This window comes from Anas platyrhynchos, chromosome 13, assembly GCF_047663525.1.
Source record: "Anas platyrhynchos isolate ZD024472 breed Pekin duck chromosome 13, IASCAAS_PekinDuck_T2T, whole genome shotgun sequence".
NCBI lineage: Eukaryota > Metazoa > Chordata > Aves > Anseriformes > Anatidae > Anas > Anas platyrhynchos.
In genome coordinates, this window is record NC_092599.1 from 2,115,539 (window position 1) to 2,130,365 (window position 14,827).

The window sequence follows — 14,827 nt, forward strand, 5'->3', positions numbered from 1 at the left end:
TATTCTTTTTTTTTCATAACTCATTTTTATTGTCAAAAAGGAAATGAAGAAATGAAACTTCGATTCCACTTGTATTTCTTTAGGAATGTTATTGTACTCTTCTTGAATAAGCAGATACATTTTAGAACTCTTTTTCTCAGTGATCTATAGAATAACCTACCAGGATTTCTCAGCTTCATTAACTGTTTCATTTAGGATGTTATTTAGAAAAATTATTCCCTTATTTTATATTTCACTAGTTTCTATGCTTTCTTTATATTTTGTATTAATGGTAACTGATTATAATCCAAGTTATTTGCAGATGACTTTGTATGAAACCTGCCATTCAAAGCATCGGTGTTCATCTCATTATTTGTGAGGGTGATGCTGAAGTTAAATTCATCGAACACTTGTAAAAAAGCTTCATAAGTGCATCTTTAGTGATCCATCTTTAGGCTGCTGCCTTCCTGCCCCCGGCTGGCCTGCGCAGTGTGGATCCTGCCCTGGGAACCGTCCTCATCGCATCCTGCTCCCTGCTGCCCTGGTCTGAAGCCGCAAGGTTTACTTACTGCAAATGTTATCCACCTCTTCATTACAACTCCTGCTTTCCAGGAGCATCTCTTTAGCACAACCTGTAGAACACAGTGTCCGTCTCCTGTCAGCTCGTAGGGCACGGGGAGGTGACTTGCAGCCCCCCAACTGGAGGCTGTTGGCCCTCTTGGAAGCGCAGCCCCTTTGTCTCTAGCAGCGCTCTCAGGAGCGTTGCCCCCTGGATGCTCCAGTCAGGGTACGTGACCAAATGGGCATCCGGTTTTCTGCTTCCATCAGAAGAATGGTTTGTGCTTTGGCAGGGGGAGTTGGTGATAGAACTGTGTCTTTAATGGTTTTTTTGGGTATGTTTCCCTCGCTGTGGCATGGGAGGCCAGCTGGGGTCTCTTGGCAGCACAGCCCCTGCTCTCCTCTCTGTGCCCGTCTACTCATGCGGTGCCACTTGGCTCCTCCTAAGGTAAGAGGTTTTGCTTATTACACTTACCTGTTCCAAAAAAAGTCTGATCTCTGAATACTCCTAATTAACGGGAAACTTGATAGTCTTTGATCAAAACCTGGGTCTGTTCAAATTTGCAAGCACATTTTTGATGCACAAGCTCTTCTTCGCCCCCCTTTCCCTTAAATATGCCCCTTTCCAGTACCTTCTGCTGGTCTGCTGTGTGGTGGAGGAAGATTAAGCCTCTGCTGTCTATCCTGACATTTAACCTCTGCTTATCTCATAGTAATTCCATCCGCTTTAACAAAATTACCTTTTTTCCCCCATGCTGATAGACAGTGGAGGCATTTCAAATTATTAAAAAAACAAACAAACAAAAACAAAACAAAAACCCACATACACAAAACCCACAAACACAAGTGCACACACAAAACACCGATGACCTTCAATTAACTTTATTCTGCTGCATTTTACATTAAAATGATTCCTGTATGCCACAGGATTTCACTTTCTATATATGTGGAAAGTGGCGGCTGTCAAATGTATTTCTACATCATCAAGTGAAACAACCCGAATAGGTAAAATGGAGCTGGGCTTCTGGGCGAGTCCCAAAGCTGCCATAATGTACGTCTGCCTTTTATTTCCTGCTTAATTTTCTGTAGCAGTAGGTATAGTGAGGGTTTTATTCTACAGATTATTAAGGGATGGAAATGTTGCTGCTCAACCCAGCAGAGGAATGGCAAATGAGTGAATGTTTCGTGTAAGGTCAGAGAGAGTTGGGGAGCAACGGAGAGCACAAAAGCAGAATTTTGATGCTGTTTTACCAGTGGAATCGTTTGCTGAGATGGGGAGAGAGGACACCAGGGAATTCAGCACAGGGCTTGTCCACAGGGCTGGTGCACAGGATCTCCTGGTAATGCTGTGCACCATTAACTTGAACAAACAACTTCTGTAAAAACAGTGCTTTTTGTAATTAAGCTGCTTGGCACCCTAGGAATGGGGAATCGTTAGCTGCTGATACTCTCCCGAGGACATAGAGCTGTTTGATCTCCGGGGATGCTGGAGATAAAGGGCTGTTTGTTTTCCTGGGTTAGATGCATCGTCTGATTCTTTCAAGTAAAAAGATAAAAAATCATAAACAGAATGTGTCGAAGGCAAACAGCAGAGTGAAGCAGCGAGGTGTGTGCAGTGTTCTCCTCTCATAATGAGTCGGATTAAGTTTGCCCAGGCTCTTCCCCAGGCTTTCATTTTAATGATGGCCAGATGCTCCCAGCGTTGCAGGCTTTATTACGACCGGTAATCTGAGAAGTTGCCGTATGTATTGCCGGGTGTTATGTACCTAGTTCTGATGATTGACTTTCACGCTTTTCTGTAGCTTATTTGCTTGTAGCTCAAGTCAGCTTGTTGTAGACCGTGCAGAGAAAGAACTTCAGAGAAAAACCATTACAGTTGTAAACATTTAAATGCTTAGTTTCACAGTTCACTGGTCTCAAGCAACCAGCTGCTCGTTTTCATCTGCCTTTTTCTTTTGTTCTGTGTTTGCTCAGTATTGGGAGTGACTTTTGCATCGATTGTGTCAGGTCGGGTGGATTTTTTTCCTTTAAATTCTAACTAAAAGCTTAAGATGACTTTGCTATTTTTTATTGTGATTCCCATCTGTAATAGGGAATTATTTACAGAACAGTTTGGCCTTGGAAATAAAATTTCCTGTGGGAGGTTCTAGTGCTCTCAGCACATTTCCGATCTGCTGTTTGGTGAAGCCACAAATCCAGTGGACAAACAAAAGGTTGCTGCTCCGTGGGTAGGAAACCAGAGCCTGGCAGCTTCGTCGGAGGGGCTTGTGGGGCAGGAACAGCACAGCACGCCTTGCAATTAATCTTTTCTCTGTGAGCAGGAGGCAGATGGTATCTACACACCACTATCTCCACCATCGGTCAGAAGTTTGCAGTGTGAAGGGAACCCGGTGTGGCTTTGTGAAATTCAGTAAGCATCGAAGCAGCTGCCCTCGAACTGCTGAGCTTCACAACCGTGTCCTGTACCAACGGGTGACTTAGTCTGAGCATTACCTGAGCCCGTGCCCTCAATACCTGGTGGTGACTGGCAGCTTGTGCATCGTATGGGGTGTACGGGGCAGCTGCGCACCCAAGTGTCTCTGTGTTGGGTGTTTGTGCACCGGGGCTGTCCCTGGGTTTCTCCTTGCACAAAAACCCGCTCTGTTCTTCATGGGCAGGCTGTGTAAATCCTTGATACTCGTGAAGGTTTGTTTATGTTGCTAAAATGGTGCGTGCTTTTTTTGTCAGTCCATTACTGGCACTGTGAAGGACATGTTTGCAGATAAAAGAAAGGCAGCGGGTCCTCTCTGTTCAACTTTCAGGTTTTTGTTTTTGCTTGGTGTTACATAAGTACACAAGGCTGTATTCTTGTTACACATCTTTGCTTTCAGACTCCTTTGAACTCTGCACCACTTAAATCTAACAGAGAGTGGCCAACTGCACGCGGAGCAGAGATGTGGACATAGGAGCACGTGCAGGGTTTGTTGGGAGCTTGGCAGCCATCCAGAATGAGCTCGAATCATTTGCCCCTCTGTGCCTGCTGTTAGCTAAAAGCTCCGGAGGCAGAGCCGAGCAGCAGTGGTTGCAGCCCCCCAGCTGGGAGCTGTCCCTCTGCTGACCAGGTAAATGCTCAAATACACAAAACAAGTGGAGAGAAAACAGGACGAAGACAAAAATCTAACTTCTTTGATGCCGCACCCCCGTAACAAAATCACATTTTAAGTAGAACTTGCCATTGTTATCACTCATCTGCAGCATCCTTTTCATTATGAAAAGGAGAAATACCAACACGTTCCAGGTGGAAAAAGGAGCTGAGTACTGAGGAAATGGTCTTCCAGGAGCCTTCTTGATTGTTGTCCTATTTGTATGCCAGGATCCCTCTGCAACCGCTGCCTTTTTGCCTCCTATTCCTGAGCTTTAAATAAGACCCAAAGCCTTAGTGATCAGTTGAAAAGTAGCAGGAAGTTATTAGGCTGCTCCTAATAGTGTTTGCAGTAAAATAGAGAATTTGAGCGAGAATTTCGGAGACAATTTCAGCAGTGAATACATTTGTACATTTTACCCACCTTCTTTCAGCCAACTTTCAATTTCTCCAGGGCTTAGCATAACAAATGGCACTCGAAGACCAAAATGCTTCAGTTTCTCAGAGCAGACAGATTATTTCCAGAGCTCTCCCTCCAACATAAGCTAAGGGTAGAGAGCATCTTGGATTTTGGAGCCCAGGAGGTCTAAATTTCCAACATAAACACCTCGACTTCTTCCTCCCTGTTGTTTGTATTGCTAGTATGAACGTCTGAGGATGACATGCCTTCATTTCATAACTCTCTGTCGTGGATGTTATTTAATTCATACATTTCTTGGCTGTAGAACCCTGTGTGGAATAATAAAGCGCTAAGGATATGCAAAACAGAGTTAGGAAAGCCAACAGATTTAGTAAAATGATTGCACCGTGATGCGAGGTCATGTCTCTGAGGTATAAAGTAATGTGCAAAGATCTGAAATATTAAAGAATTTGGAGGCTGAAGGAGAGAGAAAGCATCAGCCCTTGCTAATGTGCAAACATACAAAATGCTCATGTAGCTGTATCCTTAATGTGAGGACGAGAGGAGGGTGGGCTACTCGCTTACCTGGGGAGGGGGGCAAAAAATGAACTGCGGATGGGACCCAGACGGGACGGGCCCTCTGGGGACAGTGAGACAGCACGCAGGTGCCTTCCGCAGAAGGAAAGCAAAATGTTCCTTTTCTGTAGAAGTTGGGATTTGATTTTCCTGCTCATTTTGGATTCCAGCAGCCTCACAAAACCAGTAGTCCCAGCAGAGTTGCTGGCATCTTTCCAAAGCCCGAGTCTTACTCCGAGCCGTAGCATTAAGTGCTTGAGATAAGGGTGACTTGACTTCTGGCAGGGATCCTGCTCAGCATCTCTGAGTGATGGTTCGTGGGGATATCATTACAGGTAGCTTTTAATGAATTTTGTGAAGCTGTAGGTTTAATTTATCTCACACTGGGCTTTGCTGAGCTATTATTCTTCACGCAACTTCTATAATTTACTAACGGCGTTTTCTTTAGCACAGGAATGTCAGGGAAATTATTCAAAACAATGCAATTTGGTACAGCGATCCGGGCAAAATATGTATTCTGCAGGGCTGCGAGAAATGCCATCGCTCAGCTCGGCTGGTTCAGGAGAACTGATGAGTAGTCAGAGTTTATCACGAATTTGGATGTTAAACCTGGCAGGAAGCTGACACAGAAGTGAAGCCGTACATCATCATCATCCGAATTTGGGTCTATGTATGGGGTTTCATAGAGGTGTTGCTAAAAATATGGCTAGGCTGTTTCTTCAAAACATATAAGTGAAATCTCAGGCGCCTGAGCTTTTCCACTTTATTTTCCCTTTCCCTTACTGCAGTCTGTGAAAGCTGCCGGGAGCTGCGGCTGTTTCCACAGGTTAGCAAGCACAAACCCTTTGTTTTCCTGGCACAACGGGCGAAAGCTGCAAACATTTCCCTTTTGTTGCAGCTTAATTAAAGCCTCGAGCTCCTTGCTGAGACACAAACTTGCACAGGCGCTTCGTGCTTGGGATCCTACCAGGCTGTGCCCGTGCAGATGGGGAGGGCAGTGGGTGGCCGTGCAGCCTGGCTCCCGAAATCCCCGCTGCGGGGGCTTCTCCCAGGGCGCTGGGGTGTGATACAGAGGCTGTGTCCTGGTGGTTTTCATGTGCAGGGAGCTGGGCAGTGGCTCGTTGCAGAGGGGTCAGGAGCAAACTGGTGCAAAACCCTGCAAAAGCCCCAAGAAATGCCTGCTGAGAGCAGCCCAGTTCAGAAGGGTTCCTTGGCTGCTGCAGAGGGGCTTCTGCTGGGGTCGGCCTCGATGATTTCTGCAGTGCTACCTCTGACTTCAAAATGTCTGGAAAAAATTGAGGCCAGCATGTGCTGGGATTTGCGCTTTTTTTCCCTGCGTGGGTTATTGCTTCGCTGGCCTAAGAAAGCACTAGCTGTAAGGCCTTTGTTCCCAAAGAGCAATGCCCGTAATAACTCCCGTACAGATGGGAGCTGAAGGAGGAGGTGACATACTGAAGTCCTGATAGATTTTGCTGTTGTATTTATCCTTTTAAAAAACAATTTAACAAACCCCTGTTTTTCCAGGATTAGTCACCACTTTGTCTTCAAATGGGGCTTGAAAGAGAGAGATAATCCTGTTTAGTGCCAAAGCAGCAATGCTGCACGCCCCAAAATGCAAAATGTAGTGGGACTTGAAAAGATAGACTATCAGCGATTAGTTTGCATGAACACGACTTGATTGCTTGGTCTGGAAAGGGATTTTCCTCGTCCGTGGAAATTTGTTTTCTTTGCAGAAGGTTTCCAGCATGCTTCTGGTGAGCGTTTATTAGAGCTGATGCTACTTCAGGCAGAAGGATCCAAGCGACTCGCCAGCACCCTGCCAGTGGTTTTGGGAACCTGGGGCCCTGAACTGGCCTTGAGAATGGAAGGCAAGGTTTTAAATTACCTAGCTATTGAAGGATTTCTTTTAGAAGGTGTTGGCAAACAACTGTTCTGATGGTCTCCCTTGTCCCTGTGGCTTTTTATGGAGGCAAACTGTGAAATGGAAATGCTGCCTCTCCTGACTGAGGTTTGACTGCTGCCTGTCTGCCTGTTCACAGGCGTTTGCTCCCTCCTATCTCAACTAAGCTTGCAGTTTTCCAATGCTTTTGGGCAGCACAGAAGGACTCAGTCAGTAAATGTGACCTGTGTGCTCTCCTCTCTTCCCCATATTTTACTAAATTGCACAGATTATGCTCTCTGGTCTCTCTTTTAAGCTGATTGAGTCCAAGTTAGTTCTTTAACCTTTTCTATTCCTTTTCTGCTTTTCTCATATATCTGTTCACTTTCTGCACCTACTTTTTTTTCCCCGTTTCATCTTTCCTCTTTCTTTGCTGCATGTTGCTGGTGAGGAAAGAAAAATAAGCAAAGAAAACCCTCCAGGAGCTCTGTAATCATCCCAGCATCTTCTGGCGGTGAGTTTTTCAGCCTGTTCCAAAAGAAATGTGTTTGTTATTACAGGCTTCAGCCTTGAAGTTTATAGCTACGTATTTGTGAGGAGATGGGCTTCAAAAGCAGGCTGTGCCATGTAAGGCTGCTGTATTTAAAAGAAAGAGGGGAAAAAAAAAGTAAGGGAGAGGCTACTGTGCATGCACGGATCAGTGTGAGTTTGCTAAATAGGTCTGAGGTGCCTGGGACCCATCCAGTAAAATGCTCCAGGTGGGTTTCTGGGTCGTTTTCAATCCAGGTGCCATGCCCAGGGCCCATCTTCTGGGAGATTTAACTTATGGCCCTTCTAGTTCTTGCAGCATTCTGCAAGAAATGAATTTAGTGACTGGGGCTGCTTCTAGAGGGTCAACATAAACGTTTTGAAACGCTGCGTTGCTGAGGTTAGCCGTGTCTCCTCAGATGCTTGTTTCCCCTGCTTTACCTTGCAGCCGATTATTACGGTCCCTTATCTTACTGTTCATGCCCTGCTGAGCCCCTCTGAGGGTGGCTGCTTTGCAGACTGCTCTGCAGGGCGCTCCCTACAAGCAGCCCGCCTCGAGCCCTGCCTCATGGCCCAGCCCTGCTCAGCGCCCTCCAGGCTCCGCAGTTTTGTGCAAAGTTTTGCTTCTTGGTTAGGAAGCCACACAATGCTTTTTTTTTTCTTCCCTTCAAGCAACAAAGACTCATTAAGCGGAGAACAACCTTTAGAGGCATCAAGGGAGTATATCAGGCATCCCAAACCAGTACAATTACTCAGTTTGAGGCTAAATTTTCCAAATGATTACGGTCTGCGCTAGTCACTTTTATTCCCAATTACTGCCAAAAAAATTCTATTTATAGGCTGGTTGCTCCCAATCAAGGGAAGAGATGAAACGTCAGAGAATGCAAAGAGTGCAGGAAAACAGGCAAGATGCACCGATAATTAATGCCTGAAGGGAAAGCAATTGGCTTTGGTTGGTGTCTGTTTGAGTCAACCACATTTCAACAAACGTAGCAGTGCGTGCATCAGACGCTGATTGCGAGAACAAAGCAGAAGCAGGTGTCACTTTGCCGTGACTTCTTCAAAAGTAAGATCGTACAAAGTGTCCCACGCAAGTTCAGGTGCTTGTCACCTTGTGCAGGCAGTACTGGGGGCTGCAGGAGGCAGAGCACTGCTAGGTTCGCTGTCTTTTAATTGAAGTGAGTCAGTAATTGCAATTGCCTGCAGCCTGGAGACAGTTCCCTACAGCCACAGGTTACTGGATGCCACCGTACCAGCCTGGGTTGTCCTGAAAATATTTTTCCTGTACCAACCCCCACTCCCGAGAATAAATAAAAATGTGTTTGAGCTAAGCCAGTGCTATTTCCCATTTAGGATAAAGTTTCATTTAGATGCTCAAAACTGATCCAGAGGAGATTGAAAATGTGTCAAGTTGACTGCAGAGAGCAGCAGGCTTTTATTGTATTGTCCCAAGAGCAGCCAAGTAAAAAAGCAGTAAATTGCACCCCATTTCGCTTGCTGTTTTTCTTTCTCTGCCTTCAGAGGAAAACAAAACAAAACCCGAAACCCAGCCCCAAGCCCCCCCAAACCGTTGTCACCTGCATCTCCAGCAACAACTGGCTTCTGCAGAGACCCTCCTGCGGGAGCTCCTCTCCTGTACAGGAGGGAGGAATGGAGCTCCTCCTGGCCGAGTACACGCCGGGACTGTCACAAGCCCTGGAGATGGGAGAGGTTTGTTCAGCACTTACCGCTTGCAGCAGACCTCTGACGTTTTGTACTCCTCTTTGCGTTGACACAGGCAGCATCATTGCCTCCCTCCTGTTCACTTCTCTCTGTCTGGGCTCTGCAGAGTGTTTTCGGATGCGACCCTCCTCGTACAGCTGGGCTGGCCAGGCACCGGCCAGGGCTGCGCTTCCAGCAGGGCTTGTGCCGGGCTGCTTGTGCCTCCCTGCTGGAGGGATCAGGCACCGTAACCACCCAAGTTTTGGTTGTGACTTCCAGCTTGTATTTTTTGTTATTCCTTAAAGTGTGGAGCCCGGCTGAGCTCTGCTGCCGGACAGGAGCTCCTTCCAGCAGCCAAGTGGAGCTTACATAACAGCAGTCAGGGATTTCTCTTACAGATGCAGCACAGCCCCTGCTGCTATTTGCTACACAGAGTGCTCTCTGGCCCGGTTTGGTTTTGGTGTTAAGTGCCCAAAAAGCATCCGTGGCTCCTGTGTGATGTGCTCTGCTGGCTGTCACTGCAGGCTCTTTCTGTAGCCAAATTTCCCGAGACAATGAATTTGCAGTAAGTGACCTCAGGCCTGAGGCTGTGGAGCCAATGGCCTCGCAGGTAGCTCAGCCCTGGTGCGAGCAGAGCAGGAATGTCTTGCAGGCCCCGTGGGTTCCCAGCCTGGGCCGTGTCCCCGTCCCCACACGTGCCACGCTGTGGGTTTGTCCTCAGCCACCACACGACAGGCTCTGTCTGCACGTTACTGCAGTTACACCGAGGGAGAGCTGGGACTGTAATGCCTGGCGTCAGCTGTTTGTGCCCTGCATTGTGCTGCCTTCTTTATGGAAGAGCTTAAAGCTTTTATCTCAACTTCTGTGGAGCCGTAATAATAACCTGGTATGAGCCTGCCTGACCTGAATGGCACTGTTAGCTCTGAGAACGAGATAAAGGCTGTAAATCCGCCCCCCTGAGTTTTTTACAGCGAGCATCGATTTGATTTCCACTCTAGCTTCCCTCCTCCTCCGTGCTGGCACACTCAGGGCTGTGTTTTCTGCCTGAAGCCTGGGGGCAGCCCCAGGTACTGAAGCCCCTGTGTGAAAGTAGTGCATCGAGTGACCGGTTTGGGGCAGGACGCCCCCAGGAACAACCCCGTCTGCAGGACTGGAAGCAGCCAGGTGTAGGAGTGCTCCTATGGGACAGTCACTGGTGTCTGGGCCCACCCAGGCGTGGCAGGCACAAGAACTTGCCCAGTAAATGCTGAACTCCGGTCCCGTGCCCGGGACATCACGGACACCGGTGGCTCCAGGCCCAGCAGCCTGCATGCAGGGGCTGTGGGGCATCTCCGTGTGTCCTTGTTGCTTCTCCAATGCATGCTTTCTAGTTCTCATAAGCCAGAACCATTTTGCTTTGATCACAGGGTTGTTTTATCATGACACATTCCCCAAATTAGTGTAAGAATGAACAGGTTGGGGCTTTGGCATGCCTCACATTGGTTGTATTTTTTTTTTTTTTAATCTGATACAGCTTGGATAGCTCTGGAGGCTGATGAAAAACATCCCTTGGTTCAAAAAACTTGGTTCTGCAAGTTCACAATCACAACAGCGCTCAGGGTGTGTTTTCGGTCATGCTGCAACCAGTTTCCAAAAACGGCTCTGCAGGTTGTGTGGCGCCATGTCAGAAAAACAGCAATTCGAGTGATTTTTTTACATTATGATGCAATCACCTATACTGTAAGAGCAAAATACCAAAATAAAAATAAAAAGCATTCAGCGGTAGTTTGTAACGCATGGACTAAAACCATGATATAGCAGGAGGATAAGATTTTATTTCATTTGTGAAGCCTTTATTATCCCTTTTTGGAAGTAATTCCCATAGTGCGCACTCATAATCTGGGGGGTTTTTAGGTCAGCGTGGCCAGCCCCTCAGCTGCCCCAGGATAATTAATGGGCTGAAGTACAAAGCCAGTTCTGGCAGCACTGCAGGACACAGCCATGGGTTCTGGGGGTAGATGTCCAGGGTTCGGGGCAGCCGGTCCCTGCCTGTGCTGCTGGGGGGAGCAGAACCCCACCCAGCTGTGCCAGCCAGCATCACCTTCAGAGGTGGCTCCTCCTTTCTGCTCGCTGTTAGGGAGTCAGAAGTTATTTGCCATCTGGCATCTTTTTAATTCACTTTCTCATAGCGTTCACGTCTTTAGTTGCCACAACCAGAATGGGTTTTCTTTTCTCGGTTGTACGGTTGAGGTAAGAAGCATCCCGTGCCCCAGGAGGTGGGATGGGGCACTGCCCGCGTGGGACCGAGCAGCCCGGGTGTGCGATGTGCTGCGGCAGCAGGAGCTCTGGGTGGCTCTGCTCCCACACAGGTGGTGAAATTATTTCCTTTTCTTTGGAGCTCTGTGGACAAAGGCCGTTGCAGACAGAGACTGGTTTGCTGGCATTAACGTAGCCTCTAGTGAGTGTTTTTTCCTGTATCTCTGAGATGACGTTTCCTTGATTTGTCGAGGTTGCGGCTGGACCAGTGGGCAGCTTTGCAGAAGGAGCTGCAGGCTCATCAGGCGTCGGGGGCCCTTGAATTGCTGCTGCAGCTGTGGGCTCGGCACCAGAGCACTGCTGCCTGGCTGCGAGGTGAGTGAGTGATTGTCCTGACTCTTATAAAGGCAAGAAATCCACCAAATTGCAAATCTGTCTTGGAAATTTTACTTGAAGATCCATCACGGTCAAAATGCACTGGCTTCATTCCTCACTCACTTGAAAAGTACAGTGTGTGTATTTAAAACCAAGCTTAAACTTCATTTCCAGAGCCATGAGGCTCTTCTAATTCCCTCGTGTAAGCATTCCCGACACTGGCATCCAGCAGGAACTTCTGTACAGTCATTTTTTATTTATATTTACTTTTTTTTTCACTTGTACCTTTATAGGGATGAAAACGTTTCTAATTTACAGTGTAGTTAAATGTCTTGTAAGAGGTATAATGAAACTTTATAACTCCCGTCAGCTTGGGGCTTTACCAATCATTTGTCTCCAGGAGATGTTAATTGCTAATTGCTGCTGTGATTTTCAGTTAGGCAAGATCCCGTCTATTACGTGTCTCGGTTCCAGGGTAGGCTCATTTTTGTTCCCTATTTTCCTGTGTAATTATAATGGATTTTTTTCATAAAAAGTCATTTTGTACCTAGGGCACTGCGGCTTAATGATATTTATGCATTCTGGCTTTTTTTTTAAATGTCAGCTCAGTATATAAGGTTTAGCTCTTTTCATGATTTTTATGTGTTACTCAGTAGAAAATACGATAAAAATATCATGCAGAGAGCTCGTATAGAACCAGCAGCACCGTTTTGAGTTCTTAGTGTGTGATAGTGCACACACACAGACACGTGTAGGTACAGGGGGAGCTGTCCTTTAGGATTGTAGGGTTTTACATGTTGATCATTGCATGTGCAGAGATACCAGTACGTCTGGTTGTCTGCCAGTGTGTCCGTCCCCTTTCACCACTTCGTCTTGTCCAAGCTGTGGATTGAATTAGACTTGATAATACCCAAACTGTGTCTTCTGCAGCGCCATGTGAGGTGTCGTGCTCCTCCTGCACAGGGCCCTGCAGCTTTGGGGCCGTGTGTGGGACAGGCACATGAGCAGGAATGGGGCAGTGGGCTGCGGTGCGAGCAGGGCTGTGTCCCATCCAGCATCGTGGCCTCTGCAGCGGTCAGTCCCGATGCAGGCACTGATGGAGGGCAGGGAGCAGCCTTCAGAAGGCAGAGGGCTGCACAAGGATTAGGAGGGACTTTGGACAATAAGCAGCCACCCCTCATTACCTGGGGTGTCTGTTATCTCCTCCTTCATATCTTTATGTTTAAATGTACAGAAAGGATATTGTTAGAAATTAATCCAATTAATCTTTGTGATCGTTTTGTTACATAAATATTTTGTGAGGTACAATTTGGCTTTGTCTTGGATGCTGGTTTCTGGTTTGGCTTTGCCCTTGTTTGTTTGCAGCCCTGTCTGAAGGGAGCTCTTTGGGGGACGCACTCCTGCCTCGCACGACAGCAGCACGCCTGTGATTTATTGCTATTTTGCATGGAGGAACACCATCTTCCAGGGCAGAATCGCAATTAAAGCAGAAGGAATCTCATCAGTCAGCCGGCTGTGTGCCCATGACATGTACAACTCGCAAGTCAAACGCTGAAATCTTTATTTGAGCAAAATTGTTCTCTGTCACAGTGCGAATTGTGTATGAGTAAGGAGCTAATTGCACTGCTGCTAATTCTAACGAGGTGCTGGATGAGGGTAGAGGCTGTCGCTGCTCCAGTGGCAGCACGATTTCACATTTTGCTGGGTGTCTAACTCGCAGCAGATGTGGTTGGCATGCTGCACGTGAAGTCTGCAGCCCATTCACCATGAGTTTGTCACAGTGAATTTGTGTTAATAACGGCTGAACAGTGCAAAACTTAGGAAAGTTCAAATGAGATTTAGTGGCCGTTAAAAAAATGCACGACTGAAGCTGCTTAGCAAAGGACGCAATTGCTGAACAAAATAATCTGCAATCCTTGCTTAGCTCCACTTATTTATACTTAATAGAGGAAACAGGAGCTGACACTGATGCTTGCTGCTGTGCAGGAAGACAGGCAAGAACGTCCCAGCCCTCCTGGCCCTATTTTCCATCACTGGATATTAGTCTGGTCTTCAGGTTGCTGTTAATGTCCAGAACAAACGCTGCCTATCGCTCCCTTATGTTGTCACACGTAGTCCTGAGCTATGGGTAGCACAACCACCCTGGGATGTCTGCGACCTAAATACATTCCCTTTCCTTTGCCTTTCTTTCTAATCACATTCTCTGCTCCGTTGCTTGTTTCGATTTCTTTTCTTTAACAGAAAGCTGTTCAGGTTGGCTCAGATATTTTTGCTTGGGGGATCAAAACTGCAGAGGAAATCAAGGTGCGTGTGCAGGGGTAGCTGTGGCTTGCTGAAATCTAACATCCTCCTGAGAACTCGTGCTGTTGGCTTTTTGGTTTGTTCTCCTGTTCGCTGTCACCTGCAGTCCTCCCTCTGTGACTGCTTTTGGCTATGAAGTTCCTTGTACCTCATGTGTAGGACTTTGCAGCAGCCTTTCCCAAATGCTCGGGTATTTCCAAGACGGTGTTAGCGTTTGTCAGGTTGTGAGGTCTGAAGGTCTCTTTCCTTCCTCCCTCTGGATCGGGGAATCTTCCCATAAATACATCTCCAGCTCACAAAGTGTTCCTGGCTTCATCCTATATTTAATCCATTTGGGAATTGTCACCCATTGCTCATAAGAAGAGGCATCCTGGCCCTGTAACAGCAACTTGACTTCTTCCTTTTCATCCACACTGCGCCTCATTTTGTTTTGTGCTTGGAAGACTCAACTGCTCCTAAATGGAAAGGCAGTCACCGGTACCAGATGCTGAGGCTCTGCACCAGGAGAACTTTGGATTGTTCCTAATAGATGCTCACACTCCCCATCGATCAATTAGCTGCTTAAATAAAACGATAAGAAATCTTTCTGGAGCTATGTAGCTGGACTGAATCAGTTGGGGTATGCACTTGATTGAGGAGCTGGAGGTTTTCCAGACTTTATCTTCTGGATGAGTTGTTGAGGATTTATTTGGCCTTTTATTTCCTGACAGCTTTTGCTTTCATTCACTGCAGAGGTTAAAACAACTGCGCAGAACTATTTGAAAAATATTAAGATAAATGATTTTATGTGTAAACAATTTTTCCCCACGCAGAAGATTAAGGAATAGGAAAATGAAGGATCTCTCCTCTGAGGAAATGAGACCTTGGAGGTCTTGCCTGTCTCTTTTTGGAAGAAGGATGGAGGTGGTTCCAGGAGAATGGAGGGGCTGCGTCTGCTTGGGCACTGGCAGCAGTTAGCGGCTGTGCTCTGGGGGTTCTGCAGGGACGAGAAGCTTGCCTGCTGCCAGTGGGGTCCTGGAAAAGTGTGTTCAGCACAAGAAAGTAAAGAAACAGTTGGGCTTCAAGGTGTTGGAAAATATTAGGTCTTTTTGATGACAAGATCTGAAATATCGTTAACCCTTTAATACCAGTTCTGCCACTGAATGTTGACAGTCTCTATGCAGACTTCACTATA

The 14,827-nt window shown here is 46.9% G+C and overlaps 1 long non-coding RNA gene across 1 annotated transcript in view; it reads left to right on the forward strand.

Annotated features, from left to right (window-relative positions):
- Positions 1-14,827, forward strand: part of LOC110352795 (uncharacterized) — a 91,813-nt gene extending 76,986 nt beyond the window's left edge. Inside the window, exon 3 of the long non-coding RNA XR_011812639.1 lies at positions 11,231-14,827. This is a non-coding gene — a long non-coding RNA (uncharacterized lncRNA). The remainder of the gene's footprint in view (positions 1-11,230) is intronic.